General features: G+C 38.4%; 1 protein-coding gene and 1 long non-coding RNA gene across 22 annotated transcripts in view; one reads left to right on the top strand and one right to left on the bottom strand.

The window, feature by feature from the left end:
- Window positions 1-18,681, bottom strand: part of DDAH1 (dimethylarginine dimethylaminohydrolase 1) — a 263,209-nt gene that overhangs the window by 48,371 nt on the left and 196,157 nt on the right. For 4 of the 21 annotated variants that reach the window (XM_081490038.1, XM_081490035.1, XM_081490041.1 and 1 more), the window contains one exon: window positions 9,872-10,004. The exons of 16 other annotated variants lie outside the window; for them this stretch is intronic. The gene's annotated coding sequence lies outside the window, so the exon portion shown is untranslated. Of the gene's footprint in view, window positions 1-4,627; window positions 5,967-9,871; window positions 10,005-18,681 lie in introns of those variants that run through there. One more of the 21 variants, XM_081490033.1, reaches the window with a different exon arrangement.
- LOC145506128 (uncharacterized) overlaps window positions 1-18,681 on the top strand; it is a 102,543-nt gene that overhangs the window by 60,575 nt on the left and 23,287 nt on the right. The window lies entirely within an intron of this gene.

The following is an 18,681-nucleotide window of genomic DNA, read 5'->3' as shown; positions in this document are numbered from 1 at the left end:
CTATTTTGTCCCCTTCTAGTCTAAAGTCAAGTCAATATTAGGATCTCTCTCTTTTTTGTCTATTGGAATTGACTACTTAGAGGACATTGTTGTAAGTATGACTACTTAGGGTACAGGAGTTGAGAAATGTGGGAGACAGAATACTTAACCCAGCTACACTTGCCAGAAAAATACAAGATTTAATTTTAAATCATAAGTCAGTCAGGAAGGATTGCACACACAGAGTAATATGTGGAAGGAATATCAATGACAATAACAAATAACTTGAAATCTCAGCCCACTGGACTGTTACTGTTTTCTATTCAAATAGTTGCTAAAATATCAGAACATCTAAGGCTTCTCTGTAAATCTGAACTATTATTTAAATTTTAACCTACGTCTCTATAGGTGATTAATAAATACAATAATTGTAATCAAACCAAAGAATACCAGAAAATGAATTTCAGAGACTTTCTATGACTTCAGGGATCAGTCTAAAGCACAGAGATATTCTGGGCTGGACTAGGGAGCACTTATAGTAAGGTTTACTTTAATATAAGAGTAAAATATAAGGCATAACAATGCCCTTTGAAGCTCACAATTTAAGTCCTTCCAACAGTTCAACAAAACCATTTAAACATTTCTGAAGGTCTGTATATAAGACATACACTGAGAAGACATGAGGTACTAAGGGAAAAACAAGAGATCACATGACACTGGGAAAAGCAAAAGTTCTTCTGGCAAAAGTTTTCCCAAAATACAGCACACCCAGTACACACGGTGAATCGTCAGTGAAGAGTTTAGGAGACATAAATACAGCAGAGCAACTTCTAAAGTAATAAAAACATGGACATACTTTGACAGCAAGCCTGACATTCATGCAGTCAAAAAAATAAAGAAAATACAAAATAAAAGAAATATATCATCTCATCTTTGTCCTGGAACTCATGTAAAAATTCCACAAACTAGAGTGACTCAACAATAAAAAGTTATTTCCATGGATGAAATGGTCTTCATGTAATAAATACATCTAGTGATTTCTTTTAACAGCAGGTTTTCCTATGTAACAGGAAGTGGAATCGTTGCTATAGCATAAGAAAGAAGCAAACTAATATTTACCATGACTTGTTGGGCTACAGTGAACCCAGGAAAACACACAACTGTTTTCTTCCAGCATCTGCCTCTGTGTCCATGGAAAATTCACTGATTTTGGAGAAATCATGAGAACTGAGCTACTGTTACCTTTGGTTTCTATTACGAATGCCACTGCTTCCCTTATAAGTTAACCTTTCAAAGATTACTAGGAATTCAGCAATAACAAGTATTTTTGATCTGACAAGTTTACATGTAATATTTCAAATCAGGAACTTTATTCAATTCTTAATAAAGAGTTTAAAGAGACAGAAGTAGGGAGGCTAATAGATACCAGTTTCAGGAATACTGCACTTTAAAGTCCTATATCTTTCAAATTAAAGTTTTTAGAGGATAAAATGCATGTGGTTTCTTAAAAGTTAAATAGCTGCACCAACACGAAAAAACTGGCTTTTGTGTAAGGACTTTAAAAAAAATTCAGTCATATCTATACACACAAAGTCATTAGGATACGTCCATACCATAAACACAGCTGATACTATTACTTTCAGAGTTAAGGGTGTGGACAAGTTAAAAATGTTTTAAACATTAAGTAAACAGTTTTGAGAATTGCAGGATGTTACAGCATCGGATGGGCAATGCTAACCCCAGTGAAATTTTTGGAGAAGAAAACCAGAGGCTCAGCTCCATTCAGGACCGCACACTCTTGGCACAGGGGTTCGTTCCATGAAGCAGACAAACTTGACTGCAAACAAAACCCAGAGTTGCCCTGACACACAGCTCATAGCAAGCCAGTTATTCAGGTAGTTAGGACACTAAATGTAATTATAGAAGTGGGAATTTTTGTGGAAAAGGTCCAAACCATGAGCCTTCAAGAAACTGCCCAGTCTATGGTTTCACGGCTGTGTTTAATGTTGACATAATTAAATTTCAAGAGGAAAAAAAAAAGACCAAGCAACCAACACCCGCCTTTCACTGAGACAGTAAACTTGCAGAGTGGAAATTAGCATTACTCAGGATGGAGAGAAACTGTCAGAACAAACAGTATTAATTCCAAAGGTTGAGTTGAATGGGTCACATTAGCCCATGAAATTAGGAATAAAAATGGCAAATTAGAGAAACAACCTTAGTTTAAACTTAACTAGCTTATTTTCATACTTAATCCTAAAAAATTTATAAGAATTTCTCCCCTTTTCACTCTACATGCATTCTACATACAATGTTGTGTTGGTTTCTGCCATACAACACACACCAGCTATAATTATATGTATATCAACTTCCTCTTGAGTCACCCCCAACTCTCCCATCTTTTTTTTTAAGTTTATATTCTCTTATATTCTCATTTCTTTTTGCCCCATCTTTTCTCCTCCCACCCTTTGCAACAGATCTCTTTCCTGGCCACAGGGGGTTCAGGCCACGCTTGCTGCTTCCAATCATACAAACCACATGTCTTTCAAGAGCTGGTACTACTTGAGGTGGGTCTTCCCAGGTAGCTCAGTGGTAAACAATCTGCCTACCAATGTAGAAGACACAGGAGACACAGATTTGATCCCTGGGTGGGGAAGATCCCCTGGAAGAGGAAATGGCAACTCACTCCAGTATTCTTGCCTAGGAAATCCCATAGACAGAGGAGCCTGGTGTGCTACAGTCCATGGGGTCACAAAGAGTCATACACGACTGAACATGCACTATTTGAGGTAATTGCCTTTTTCTTTTCTTCTTCCCTCACTCCCTTTCTTTTCTGGAGTATAAATGTTAAAAAATGTAGAATTCTTGGGTTACACATTCACAATCACTCCTCACTCCTGGCTTATGATCCGGGGCATAGGGTTAAAATTCCAGTTCTGCAACTTACTAGCCAGGTGACCTTAAGTTGTTTAACTTTTGAGCCTCAGTTTTCTCATCTTTAAAATGGGTGGCTAGTCATAATAGCGGCAACTTCCTAGGCTCTTCCTCAACATTAAATACATGCAAAATAGCATGCGATAATTGCTCAATAATACTAGATATGACTTTTGCTATTTTGATGAAAACCAGCCTGTGTGGACCCAGTGACAAATACTTGTACTATGAAACTGACCTCCAAGAGAAAAGCTGTTGCTTTCTCTTACATTTGGATGAGTTTCTTGTGTTTTACCACCCTATGACAGATCCTATCTGCTTTCTAGTGAATTAAAATCAGTCTTTTCTGCAAAGCCAATGTAAAGTCAAGGCACAAACGTTGAGGACACATTTAAATTTAAATCAATCCAATTTGACTTCATTCCAGCTTCTGGAAGTTGCCAGGCTATGTGGTAGATTTCTTGTATAATCTCTGCTTTGAAATAGCCCTCTGGAGGTAAAACATGAGGTGGGAAGTGGGCTTGTCCTGTAAGATGATCTACAGCATTCAAAAGAGTGTCAGCCAAGATGGTACAGAAATGATTACAGTTATTGAAGGCATTACACTCAAAAGGGCTCGTCTAAAGAATTTCTGCTCCTTCCTAATGCCTGGTCTCCTTTTCTTACCTTTTCTGTTCTACTCTCTTCTGACTTTCTTTTATGGCTCTCATTTCTGTTCCCTCATTTGTCCTGTCATGTTCACATCATCATCCTGCCTTCTCATTTCATTCCTTTTGGGTTCTCATGGTGATGGCAAGAAGTGAGGATTTGAATACAGGATGCATCATTCACTGGGCTAACCTGATGGCTCCGTGGGTAAAGAACCACCTGTAATGCAGGAGACAGAGGAGATGTGGGTTCGATTCTTGGATCAGGAATATCTCCTGGAGAAGAAATGGCAACCCACTCCAGTATTCTTGCCTGGAACATCCCACGGACAGAGGAGCCTTGTGGGCTACAACCCAAAGGGTTGAAAAGAGTTGGCCACGTGACTTGGGATGAGTTAACGGCTCTGAGCCCAAGTTTTCTAATTGGCTAGTGGGATAATGTGTTCCAAAAAAATAAAAATAAAACACACAATTTTCATTATGAAATAGAACATTTTGATCCTAACTCTCCTTTTCTTCTTGCAAAATTCCCCCAAACACAAAATACCAAACAAAAAAAAAACTTTACAATTTTTATTGGCAAGTTGTATTGTAGCATAGTTTGCAACACACCATAATTAGTTGCAATACTCTTTATTTAGAGGCCAATGCTTTCAGTTTGGAGAAGGCAATGGCACCCCACTCCAGTATTCTTGCCTGGAAAATCCCATGGACAGAGGAGCCTGGCCGGCTGCAGTCCATGGGGTCGTGACGAGTCGGACACGACTGAGCCACTTCACTTTCACTTTTCACTTTCATGCATTGGAGAAGGAAATGGCAACCCACTCCAGTGTTCTTGCCTGGAGAATCCCAGGGACAGCAGAGCCTGGTGGGCTGCCGTCTATGGGGTCACACGGAGTCGGACACGACTGAAGCGACTTAGCAGCAGCAGCAGCAGTTTTCCAGTTAGTCCTATTCAAAGTTGTCTTTGATGTATATTTTCAACAACATTCACTGTGAATGTTTACCACCTTCCCTTCGGATGCTGTGACCATGCTCATGAGGCCTGATGAACCATTCTGTGTTGCGCTCCATTAAGAACTGCACTTCTGTTTGCCAAGCCACTTTCCTTTAGCTGCTTCTGCTCAATGGGCTGCCAGATGTTCTGACTACAAATGAGGCCCTTGGCATTGCCCTGTCTGCAGCTGACAGGTCTCAGTCACCTATAATTCTGCCCTGTCATGGGAGCAGTGCTGTCAACACTATTACCAGTAGGTTTTCAGTGTCTATCCATTTAAATGTTCTGAATCCCTTTGAATTCATCGTATTATGGGAACTTTAAAATTATCCTGTCACCGTGGTCTAGCTCTAAAGAACTGAATAGCAGCAACATAGTTTTGTTAGTAGTGAAATGGTTTCCTTTTCTCAATTTGTCACTGACTTTGTTATGCTGATCAGTGTTAAGTGTGACTGCTGAGGAAGTCACTCAAGAAGCGGATGTGATGTCTTCGGCTTGTCATGACACAGCTGGCTTGGAACTTGTGTCAAAACTGTACTGTGTTGTTCCTCGTCACACAAAAATCTTCATTTGTTTATGCCACCTTCATGTTCTTTGTTACTCAGTACATCTTCAGCCACTGTGGCCACCTGAACTAGCATATTTGGGTGATTTTGTAACAATACTTAACGTCCGTATCATGCTTTCACATGTATTTTCTCATTTGATCAACATTTCAAGTTCAATAAGCACTTAGTGGATGTCAACTTCAAAAAAAAAAAAAAAAACAGGTTGCAAAGATTAAAAAAAGCCTCACAAAACTATAGTTCTTGTCCCTTGAAAGTTAGCTATCCAGTGGGGAAGATGTACCTTATGAATGTATAATGACAGTAAGATGGAATACTTGTTGTGATGCTCAGAATAACTCCAAAAGGTAGGAAGGGTACACAACGATATACCCATTTTACATACGAGTAAGCCGAGGCTAAGGGAGGCTAACTGACTTGAGACAAGCTTCCTGAGCCCATGCTCATGTTCATGCTCATCTGCACTGCACTGCGTGATTATGATTCTACTGAGGTCTTATCATAGAGTGCAGCTCACATTGGAACTGGAGCTCATGTCTTCTCTTTTCCAACCCTGTACGTTTAAGTCTACTCTGGATTCCACGATCTCTTCACACCAGAGATAGATGACATTTCTCTATGTTAGGGCCCTAGGATGCTACAGTGTGATGTAATAAATAATCTGAACAGGATTATAAACCACGGCAGGAATGTTCACCAAGGATGCAAGGGTGGCCAGCATTTTAATTGCCACCCTTCAACTTTGGGATGCCTTAGGCTTATTCAGTGGTTTATTCCTTAACTTTTCCACATGTACTAATGAAATTACTCAAGTTAACCAAAACCACCACCAAAAAAAAAAAAAAAAAAGATCAGAAAGAAGTTTAATATACTAGATGATTCAAACTTAAAAATTTCTAAATAAAAACATATTGAGGTTCTCTTCTACATTCTAATTTTAGGGCAAAGCTCTTAGGAAGAATTTAGTTAGCAATGATAATAGCAAACGACCATATAGTCTTCCCATGTGCCAGACACTCTACTAAGAACTCATATTGAATTTACGTAACCTTCCTAATCCAATGAAACAAGTAGTAACAGTGTTTCTGTTTTACGGATGAGAAAGCCAAGGCAAGGTTGTGACTTGCCCAGGGTCTTAGAGCAGCAGAGCTGAAATCTGACCTGAGAGAGCTTTACTCTAAAGTTTGTGTTCTTCTTTCCTATACAATTTGTCACTAACAAAAAGATAATTTAGCTAACCACCGTGCATTTAAATGAAAACTAATGTTAGAAGTGACTGTGAGAATCTGTAATGTTCATAAAAACATATTGTGCTGTGTGTGCTTATTTACTCAGTAATGTCCAACTCTTTGTGACACCATGGACTGTAGCCTGCCAGGCTTCTCTGTCCATGGGAATTCTTCAGGCCAAGAATGCCGGAGTGGGTTGCCATTCCCTCTGGAAGAGAGGTTGGTTGGTTGGTTGATTCCCAACCCAGGGATCAAACCTAGGTCTCCTGCATTGCAGGCAGAACATATATCCACTTAAATCTATTTGTTTAAATAAAAATGTGGACTAAGATATTCTGGAGGAGGGCAGGGACAGAGGTATAACTTTCTAGCAATGTGAACTTTGGTTTTGATTTCTGAAGATCCTAAATTTTGCTTTCCTAAGTGTACACCAACTAAGGCTGATGAATTTGAAGAGTCATTACTTCATCCTTCCAATTTCTAGATTAGATTATGAGAAATTAGTTGCAGAAAAATCTTTAAATAGTCAACAATATATTTTAATCACAGTGAGCTTACAATAGCATATGGACATGTGGATACACTCCAAACCAATTCAATCAATCTGGAGAGATTCTGAGAAGGGTTTCTGCCCCATTGGGAAGTATTGTAGGCTTCCCATAAAGAATTCCAAGATGGTACCCCAGATAGCCACCCCCTGATGTGTATGCCATGTGTAAACCTCTCCCTTTGAGTTTTGAAAGGACTTGCAAATATGATGAGTTATCACTTCTGTGATTAAATTACATTTCATAGCACAGGTAAAGATATTTTGCAGATGTAGTTCAGGTCCTTAATCAGTTGACTTGAGTTACTCAAAACAGAGATTATCCTGGATGGGCCAGATCTAATCAGGTGAACCCTTAAAAGAGGGTTTAAAGGTCAGAGATGGAGGAAGCCAGAAATATGTTCTCTTACTGTTCTGAAAGAAAGCAAACATTCCTGTTGGGAACTGCCTATGGAGGGGGCCTACCAGGTGGCCTCTAGGAACTGAGAGAAACTCCCAGTTGCTAGCCAGGAAAAACTCAGGGACCTTAGTCTTACAATCCTGAGGAATTGAATTCTGTCAACAACAGAATTCTGAATTAGCCTAGAAGAAGACCTAAACTCCAAGTGAGAATACAGTCCAACTGACAACCAGGTACACTGTGTCCAGACCTCCAACTTATAAACACCGTGAGATAATAAATGGGTGTTCTTTTAACGCTATGTTTATGACAGCAATAGAAAACTATAGAGAGAACCCCAAATTTTTAAAAAATGTATTTAAAAAGGCTTTGATCTGAAGCAAAATGTTGAACTAAATGTTAATTTCCAAGTTGTTCAGAATATGGTGTACCAGTTCTTAAAATGTTCGTAAAAATTCCCAAGAAAATAATGATTTAAATAAATTTAGGATTCCAGACCCATTAGTTTCCTTAATCCATTATTTTTTAAAAAGATTTATTTGTTTATTTTTGGTTGTGCTGGGTCTTCACTGCTGTGTGGGGTTTTCTCTAGTAGCGGTGAGTGGGTGCCACTCTCTGGTTGTGGTACACAGGCTGCTCATTGTGGTGGATTCTCTTGTTGTGGAGCTTGAACACAGCCTTCAGTAGTTGCGGCTTGTGGGCTCAGTAGTTGGTGCTCCCCAGCTCTAGAGCACAGGCTCAGCAGTTGTGGCGCATGGACTTAATTCCTCTGCAACATGTGGGATCTTCCCGGATCAGGGATTGAACCCGTGTCTCCTGCGTTGAGAGGTAAATTCTTTACCACTGTGCCACCAGGGAAGCTCTCCTTAACCTATTATTTACTGAAATCTTATACAATTAAATTTTTAAATGAAGAAAACAAGTTGCAATTCCATTACAAATCTAATACATGCTCATAAAAATTAAAATGATAAAAGTAAATATGTAAATAGCAATACAAAGCAAAACTGTGCCTTCAGTCATTCCAATCTTATTTTGTTTCATTTGTTCAGTAAATATTGAGTGTGTGTTGTGAGCTAGACACCATGCTAGACAGTGGTCAGTGGCCATCAAAAACAGGACATGATCCCTGCTATATAGTGCCCTTAGGGCAATACACATTAAAGAGATACACATTATGATAAGGGATATTGGAGGAAACAATAGTGTGCTTTGAGAAATAAGGGGGGTACATGATTCAGTAGGTCAAGGAAGGTCACTCTGAGGAAGTAGCATTTAAGCTAAGAAATCAAAATCATAACAGCAATGTGTTACTGCTGGAGGGTCATCTGGAATTCTTTAGAAACAGAAAGATTTCTGGATGATCCTCAGATTATAAACAGCTCGACTTCATCTATGAAAAATTAAGGAAAGGCTTACTGTGTTAGGAAAATGGTCAGTAGAACTGAAAATTACTTAATACATTAAAATCTTCAAAACTTACCAGTCAAATAAATGTCATCAGTCCTGTGATTATTCTGGGAACTCGTAATATTTATAGGAGGTATGTGTGTGAAAGTTTTATAACCACCTAGTTCATGTCTCTCTTACTGAACCTTTGTAATAATATTATTAAATATCCATTGCATTTTTCCCCCATTGATTTCTTAGATTTCTAAACTTACTGGTTTATTTCCAGTGACAAATTCTAAAAATTAACCAGGATATTTAACATCTTGGTTTCCATATTTGTAAGATGAGAGGGCAGAGCTTAAGAATGAGATCATTTCCAGCTCGAGATTTCTAACAGTTGTAGTCTCAAAACAATTTTTGGCATTCATAAATGTGACTCTAACTGTAATTCCATTTACCCCCTAGAGAGTTTACTGAAAACACCCCAGATGGTTATTTATGAGTAAAGTAACCAAATTCTATCAGAAGCAAGAGTCTGGGGACTTCCCTGGCAGTCCGGTATTCAGGAGTCCAAGTTCCCACTGCAGGGGAAGGTTCCATCCTGGTTGGGGAACTAAGAGCTCACAAGCTGCGCAGCCAAGAAGAAGAAAGGCAAGAAGCTGGGTATATGGATACAGGGGAAAGATAAGACTGACCCAAAAGTGGATTAAAAGATCCTAGGATAGGAACCTCAGAGGTGAATGGAAGGATTCTGCTGCAGCGGGAAAAGCTGTACCTAGAAAATAAGGTGTGTGTGTGTCTTAATGCCAACTTTTGATACTTATATTTTATTATTATTATTTTTAGTAACCCAAAGTACTGTTTTTTACCTGCCAACAGGGAGAATAATTATACTACGTAGAATAATGCCTTTCCTGTATAAAGACAGATGTCAGGCCTTGCTTTTCTGCGTGCTTGCTCATATCCATATAAAAGTATAGGAGATTTCATCAACTTTGGGGTCATTCCTACCCAATCCCCAGGATCAATCATGACCTGAAAAGGGAGGATTTAACAAGCTCTAGGTCAATGCTCTGGGATGTAGTATTAAGTCTTTCTTTACGCTTTGTCCTATTTAAGACTATATACCTAGGTACTGCTTTTTGATTCTTTTCCCTGGAGTCCTGTTCTAGTAACTTACCCAAATCTCTTCCTATGAGTAGGGTCTTTCTATATGTTCTTTCTAAAAATCTGAGGTTTGGTCCTACAAGCCAGCACCGTAGATGGGCTTTCCAGGTGCTCGCTGCATGCAAGTGATCCTTGTCATCTCTCTCCTAAACACAGAATGAGTATCACCAAGGTCTGAGAAATCTATCTCTTAACTACTCATAACTCTGGCTCTCTTACGATTTAAATGCCACAGACTTAACTTTTATCACTAAGTAAAATTCATTAAGCTCTTTCTAAGTCCCAGGCATTGCGGTAGGTGGTTTTACATGGATTATCTCAGTTAACAATGCCACATCCCTTCAGGTATCTCCTAGTCTAAATCAGTCATGGCAGTTCCATCCTTCTTGGCAGGGACTGGTGCAAATGACCTACTTTTAGCCACGGAGGAGAAGTCTGTTGAGTTTCTGGAGACATAGAAAGAAACATAATCCCACTTCTTTCTGTATGGTACATTGTCCTGTATGGTACCTGGAACTGGACTGGTCTGACAACACGATATCACCTAGCATGACAGGAAAGAGCGACAGAAAGAGCCTGGATCCTTGATGACACTGTGAGCTGATGAATGGACCAGTTCTGGAACCCTGGAGTTCTGACACATTAGATTCTTAATTTCCTTAATTTGATTTGAGTTTTCTCTTAGCTGCAGCTAAAAGAAACTCATTTGCTTATATAACAAAATTGGTAAGCAGTAGCTAAAGAGTCCATAACAAGACAAAACTACTAAAACTCATTAAATTCTGATGTAGAAACAACTACTAATGGAAGATTTTTCTCTCTCTAGGACTACGCCATGACTTGCCATTCAACAAATGACACAATATGTAAGATGTTATTTTAACTGATAGTACCCACTATCTTGGCTGATAAGCATGTTGATCAAATGTCACTTATCACATGAAGACCACTCTGCTTATAGAAAACTGAAGATTACAAATAATTTGTAAAGTGAAAAGGTCCCCAGGAGGTATTACATTGCCTTAATCTGTAGATAAAGCACAATTGTTATAGCTCCATATGTCAGAGTTGGAAGTTAATGGTCAGCACTCTCATCTCTGAACCAGGACTTAAGTCTGGAGGAATGTGAATAGGAAGGTTAGATAGAAATACAGAAAGAAACCCAGTGTGGTAAGAGTACACAGGATAAGTAAAAATAGTTCTGAAGAAAACTAGGCAAGACCCCTCATTATCTGGATAGAACATGAAGACATAACAGCAAAGTTCTAGATTTTCAAAGGACTGTGCCTTAAGATATCACAGCAAGACAGTTTTGGGGAAGAAGGCTGGAAACAACGTGTAGTTTTTAAATGAAAAGCAAAGCAGGAGCTCTTGCTGGTCTTGTCACTCTCTTGATATAATGTACTCATTCAAGTGGTCCATTTCCTTGTTGATGATAATGACACAGTACATGTATTGAGTTTCTAAGAGCCACTGATACTCTGTCTGCAGAGTACAAATAAAAATATGATTTATCACCAAATACCAAAGGGAAATAAGTGTCAGCTGCCAAAGGGCCTGCAAGATTTAGTATGTTAAAAACTAGAAAACTGACAAGTTTCTAAAATTTTAAACTAATTTTCCCGAAAGTTGAGAAGCATAAAAATTTGCTGTGCACACCATCCAAAATAAGCACCAGACATCAAGGTTGAAGTGCCCATAATTTTCTATGAATTCAGAGAAGTTGCATGTTGCCATTTATAAAGGCAAACAGACTGAAAGTATGAGAAGTATTTTGTATGTCCAGTACACAATTCATACATTGTAGGTACTAAGCTGCCTCAGAAGCCTGCCAGCTAACCTCTGCTCCCGCCCCAGCTGCAAGCCCTGGCTGCATTAGATATGCCTTCTGTATGCTCCCATGTTCCTTGGGGCGTTCTACTAACAAAAGATCTGGCCCCAATAGACCCTCTATATGTTCACTGAAAGAACAGCTGAACAACTTTGAAACTTACAGTAGACATGACTTCTAGAAATGTGATAACAAATTTACACATAAATTTAAAATATCCACTTTGTTTAACCAAGGCACAGTTGCAAGGTGGGGTAACTTCTTCTAGACAACTCTCACTCTTTCAAAGGTAAGCAGATTCATCTTTATTTCTAAAGATCCCCGAGTGAGGAGACTACCCTTTGGTCTATTTGTCACCATAATCATTAACTCTTCTCTTTACCTTCTCCAATAAATTGATCCATTTATTGGGTCATTCAACAAGTAACTATTCAACATTTTTAAACACATCTGGCACTATTCTAGGCCCTGGAAATACATCAATGAAAAGATAAAATCCTTGTGTATATTCTGGCAGGGATATGGAGGGATCAACAAGAAATAACAAGCAGAAAAATATTAGGTAAAGGTAGATACTATGCAGAGATTTAATTCTCTGGACATAATATATAAAATAAGTGGTAGTTACTGTAGATTGGGAGGCTAAAAACACCTTTCTGAAAATGTGACATGCATACTGACATCTAAATGACCTAAAGGACCAACAGGGAGAAGAATGTTCCAACAAAAAGCAATGAAAAGGCCCTTAGGTGGGAGCAAGTGTGACTTGTTCAAGAAACAGAACAGAACAGAAAGATAGTCAGTGCGGGACTATAAATAGGGCAAGTATTATGAGCTGAAGTGGCTCCCTCCCAAATTCGTGTGCTGAAGTCCTAACATCAGAATATGCCTCTTTGAAGACAGGGCCTTTAAAGAGGTAATTAAGTTAAACTGATTGGGGCTCACTAGGGTGAGCCCTAATCCAATATGACTGGAGTCCTTACACAAAGAGGAAATTAGAACACAGACAGATACAGAGGGAGGATGCGATGAGGACGCAGGGAAAAGGTGGCCACTTGCTTGTCAAGGAGAAGTCAACCCACCTCATACCATCATTTCAAACTTCTAGCCTGCAAGTTTGTGAGAAAATGTGGTGGTAGTGGTTTAGTCACTAAGTAGTGTCTGACTCTTGTGACCCCATGGACTGTAGCCCACCAGGCTCCTCTGTCCATGGGATTTCCCAGGCAAGGATACTGGAGTGGGTTGCCATTTCTTTCTGCAGGGGATCTTCCTGACCCAGGAATTGAACCTGTGTCTTCTGTACTGCAAGCAGATTCTTTACCAATAAATTTCTGTTATTTATACCACCTGGTCTATGGTACTTTGCTATGGTATCTCTAGAAAATGAATGCAGGAAGGTATGTGATACACAGCAAGGGGATATAGGATGGGGACAGATCACACAGAACTTAGTAAACCAGCAAAAAGGATTGGAATTTTAAGTGTTATCAGAAACCACTGGAAATTTGAGGGAAGGGAGTGACATGATTTCATTTGCAAAGGTAATCCTGGCTAGCTGCTTTGTGGAAAATGGACTGCAAGGCAAGATGATACAGGGGAATTAGTTAAGAGACCGTTGCAGTAGACCAAGTGAAAGATAATGGTGGTTTGAACAAGGGTGATGATAGTGAAGAAAAAGAATAGTGGCTGGATTGGAGATGTGTTTTTAAGGAGAGCTGACAAGACTTGCTGGTGGATTAGATGTGGGGGTGAAGGAAAGGAAAGAGTCAAGAATGACTCAGATTTTGGTCTTGATTAACTGGGTAAATGGTGGTAGCAATTTTTATATAGAGGAAACTGTAGAGAACAAGGGCAAGTTTGGGAGAAAATTCGAGTTTTGTTTTGGCCATGTTGAAATTGAAATGCCTTCTAGATATTCAAATAGAGAGGACAACACATTTGAATATATTAATCTAGACTTCTGCAGAGTAGTCAGAACTGGAAATAAGACTTGAAGTCAATGACATAAAATCTAAAACTAAGGAACATGAGAACTATATGTCAAACTTCATCCTGGATGAAATGAGGTGACAATTCCTCCTAACAACAGTATTCCAAGAAAGAGACTCCAAGAGATATTTAGATCCATTGTTGTTACAAGGTGTGGTAGCTACTTGCAGCAATAGTTAGAAAAACCTCTCTCTGGCAGCAAAGCCCTGCTTTATGCATATTCATTATGATTACACAGCACCAGGATTAAAGGTCTGGAAACACATAAATGGATTGCAATGAACTTTCCAGATGTAGTAGGTATGTAAAGTCTTCAAGTGCTACTTCTTCTCAATTGCCTGTCCATTTTCTTGTTAAATTCAATTTTGTGGAAGCTACACAACATAGTAGTAGTATATTTTATTCATTCAGAAACCTTCAATTTTGAAATTATGATCACTTGAACAGACAGGGCAAAGTTCATTAAGCAAATAAATAGAGTATACAAGGCTATAAGAAGAACAACTTTCAAACATGGTTTAGATGAGTCAGTCTACACTATATTTGCACTATAGCACCATGGGCTGAAGGAACGTTACTGTGCCAATTAAAACACATTTTTATTCCTTTATTCAAGTAGGTTTACTAAAATTCTTTCTTGATTGAGAGAAACCCTTCATTAGTAGATATGCAATGATTGTTGTATGTGCTAAAAATCAGTAAGGCTGCATTTTCTTTAAAAAATACTGCACTTACTAATTTTTTTAACCAATTTAAACAAGCTTTCTTCACAATTGTGCCAGTTGGTGCTTTTTTGACTGCAGCACATTGCCCAGTGTTTGAACACAATATTCAGAATGGTTTTTGGAATGCTAGTTATTTTTTTCCTTCTGAGTCTTGATTTTTGTGTGTGTGTGTGTGTTGTGATTTCAGCCTTCATTAAAGATAGTTGTGACAGGCTCCAGCAGGGATAACAGAGGAGATACTAATTCATTCTTAGAAGAGGCCTTTGGATTCTGGGCTATCGTGTGGCAAATATTCACCCTTTATCATATGTTCAAACATTTGCTTCTTTTGGAATCTATTTAAAGCACATAAATGAAAAGCCATCAGCTGAATATTTGTATACTTATGGATATTGAGTAAAGGCTTATTTCCAAAGTAGTTGTATGAAATGGCTAGCTTCAAGAAATTGTTCTTGTTTTTGATGGTTGCCCACATTCTAACATGATGGTAATAAAAATAGTGAGTAATTTCTCTTCTCTGTTATCAAATCTGGGCATCCTTAGCTGGACTGAGACTGGAACAGTCTAATAATATTTTCCTAACAGAAACATTCCAGTCAATGTTTTACCAAGGAAAACTAATTATTGTCTAGCTAATGAGTTTTGCCTTTTCTAAATTGCTTTAGAAACATATGGTAATCTTCTTGCCCTTACAGTTTTTCTCCCTTTCCTCCTCAAAGGTTTATTTCTGCTTCTAATTTGTCACTAAGTATTAACTAACTTTAAAATAAAACGTTCATTTGAGGACTAGCTACTAGTTCCTTCTGTAACACAGAAGGGACTTGGTTTTGAGTAATTCTCAAAGTACAATAACTTTAATACCATCCAGATTCTCTTCTTATGAGGCAAAGCATGATGAAATTATATTCTCAGAAATGTCATTGCCCCTATTTATTGTTTTTTTCCTTGAACTGGGGCTGAGCTGGCAAGGTTCCATTGTCTCTCAACCAGATTTATTATGGATCAGATGCATTCCATTTCACAACAGGAATGTGCTCACTATAAAATGTACAAAGCTTATAGTCTAACAAAGCATACACTTTGTTAGCCAAAAACCACTCTAATAGTGGGAATAGTTTGTAAAGTGCTCAGATGTATCTGAACTAAATTTAATATCACAGAAGCTGATGCTCAAATTTTGAAACAAACCACTGTAAACACAGTAATGGTTTATGCTTTCAAAACTAAACTGAATGCATTTTAGAATTAAGCAAATATACTCCCTTAGTATTTCTTGCTGACACTATATAGTTAGCCAGGTTTTCTTGTTGCTTCAGTTTCTCCCCGATAGTACCTCAGAGCCTTGAAAAGTAGATTAACTCTTTCGGTCTTCATAGCACAGTTTAACTTATTGCCTCATCAGTGATCAATGATCAGTGTTATTGAGTATTTGTGCAATGAACTGAAGAGCGTCCTTATAAATAACCAGGGAAGAACTAAAAGATTCTTTAAGAACAAAAGAATGTGGATAAATTTAGCAGTTAAAAGACTAGGTGAAAACTAGATTAAAACAATTTTTAGAAGTATGATTGTCAATAAAGACTTAAAAATGGGCAAAAATGAAAGAGCTATGATTGGTGAATAATGGTTGTTGTGTCACTAGTAGAAGAAGCTGAGAAATACTTAAACATTTAAAACATCATCTACTACCAGCAACTATAGTAACCATTGCCCATTCTGGCTCCCAAAGCAAATAGATTCAGATGCACATTTTCTATTATTCTAAACACCTCAAATTAATGTGACTCTAGGTAAGGAAGAGTGGGCTGTTAGTAGTTATCTTGCAGGAGTCTTTTTGGCTTAGGATATCAGCCCCTGGTTCATCTGTGGCTCACTCCATCCAGGCTCTCACTTTTGGGGTCCCCTTGCTTCCCTGGGATATCCCTCAATACACAACTTGAAGAAGACCCAGCACAGCTTTCGCTCCTGCATGATCCATTTCTAGCCCATGCAAACACTTCCATAAACTCTGGCAGTGCAATTATGACCAACACAGTAGCACTCTTTGGGTTTCACATCTAAACAATTTGTTGCCCAGTTTCTGGCTCTCAAGATCACCTAGACTCCAGTCCATGGCATTTTCCTACCTGTAGGGAATATATATCAACTCTCTGAGGGGTCTCTTTAAAGCCTAATCTCTATAGACAAAGTGAAAAAGGTAGCACATCCCATCCCACACATTCAATGTAGAAATATTAGAAATTATAGATTCAGTTCGGTTCAGTCCAGTTGCTCAGTCGTGTCCAACTCTCTGTGACCCCATGAACCACAGCACGCCAGGCCTCCCTGTCCATCACCAACTCCCAGAGTCCACCCAAACCCATGTCCATTGAGTCAGTGATGCCATCCAACCACCTCATCCTCTGTTGTCCCCTTCTCCTCCTGCACTCAATCTTTCCCAGCATCAAGGTCTTTTCAAATGAGTCAGCTCTTTGCATCAGGTGGCCAAAGTATTGGAATTTCAGCTTCAATATCAGTCCTTCCAATGAACACCCAGGACTGATCTCCTTTAGGATAGACTGGTTGGATCTCCTTGCAGTCCAAGAGACTCTCAAGAGTCTTCTCCAACACCACAGTTCAAAAGCATCAATTCTTCGGTGCTCAGCTTTCTTTATAGTCCAACTCTCACATCCATTCATGACTACTGGAAAAACCATAGCCTTGACTAGATGGACCTTTGTTGACAAAGTAATGTCTCTGCTTTTTAATATGCTGTCCAGGTTGGTCATAACTTTCCTTCAGAAAATACAGATAAGTAAAAATAAAACCATTAAAAATCTTTGCAACCCCCAAACCGTGGATAGACATCACTGTTAATAATTTCGCACATAAACTCCCAGAATTTCCTATTAAATATGTTTATGAGAAGACATTTTTGCTCATCTATAAAATTATACTATAAGCACACACATCCCATATTTAAATAAAACATAGGGCATTATTATAAGGTAATTTAAGAATACATTCACACTTTAAATTGAGATTGCTTTAAAGTGGACTTACTGAGAAACTCTATTCTGAAAACAGTCTTTTGTTCTTAGGTAATTTCAAACATAATAAATAAAGCTCCTTGAATTTCAGACTATTTCAAAACTTAACCCTAAGCAAAGATTAAGATTGTTATGGTGGTAAGAAAATTTGCCTTTTTATACAGTTCATGGGATTCTCATGGCAACAGTCAACTCGTTGGAAAAGACCCTGAGATTGGGAAATACTGAAGGCAGAAGGAGAAGAGGGTGACAGAGGATGAGATGGTAGGATGGCATCACCGAGTCAATGGATATGAACTTGGGCAAACTCCAGGAGATGGTGAGGGATAGGGAGGCCTGGCGTACGTACTGCAGTCCATGGGGTTGCAGGGAGTCGGACACAACTTGGTGACTGAACAACACTAACAAAAGAAAATTTGAGAGCAACTTTATAAAACATTTAAAGAAATGCTTCAGGATCAATTAGGATATGTGCTAAAATTTGAGGATACAAAGTTATGTCACAATTTGCACTGTAGTTCTTTGAATTAAGCAGATTAATCAGATAAGAGAAATAAAAAAATAGAAATATTTATCTGCCAAAAAATAATTTGTTCTGAGACATCAGTGAAGATTTTCTTCTGTGATGATACAAAGTTTAAGTTTTTGAACCACATGCTGGTTCAAGAATTCCAGACTCAAAATGATTGATTATTAAATGTTGGACAAAGAGAGGTCCTCTGTTCCTTGTGGGTACATAGAACAGACTCAGAATGCACTTGGTGAGTCCAATTCCTCATTATCTTGAAGACACCTGATATCCTATGATATCTGATGAAGCTGCCAACTCCTTGTCCACTCCAACTACATGCCATGTACCCCATTTTATGACTAAACAGGATTTAAAATTCATGAAGGTTGTTGAAAGCTCAACTGTCACGTTCAACTCATTCCAAAGTGTATGGGAAAAAGAGCAGAGCAGACATTTCAACTGAAGTCATTATTGTGCCTGAATAAACATATTCCATTAAATTGCTAACAAACCTACTAGACGTTGATCACATCAGCCATACACTTGCATTCTTTTCCTTTATAGCAACTCACACAATTTCTTCTGTGCAGCATTACTCTTTCTGTGTCCTTTATTCCAAGGTTGCCGTCCATTCAAAGCACTTATTCAGTAAGTTTGTAATACAGTTTAGTATGCTATTAACAGAATTCTTTAAAGAAGATCATGGAAAAGGAAAATCAAACTTATTTTTGGATCAGT

Source organism: Giraffa tippelskirchi, chromosome 5 (genome assembly GCF_054371585.1).
Source record: "Giraffa tippelskirchi isolate mGirTip1 chromosome 5, T2T-mGirTip1v1.2.pri, whole genome shotgun sequence".
Classification (NCBI taxonomy): Eukaryota; Metazoa; Chordata; class Mammalia; order Artiodactyla; family Giraffidae; genus Giraffa; species Giraffa tippelskirchi.
Note: the sequence above shows the minus strand (reverse complement) of the source record. Positions and strands in the feature narration are given on the sequence as shown.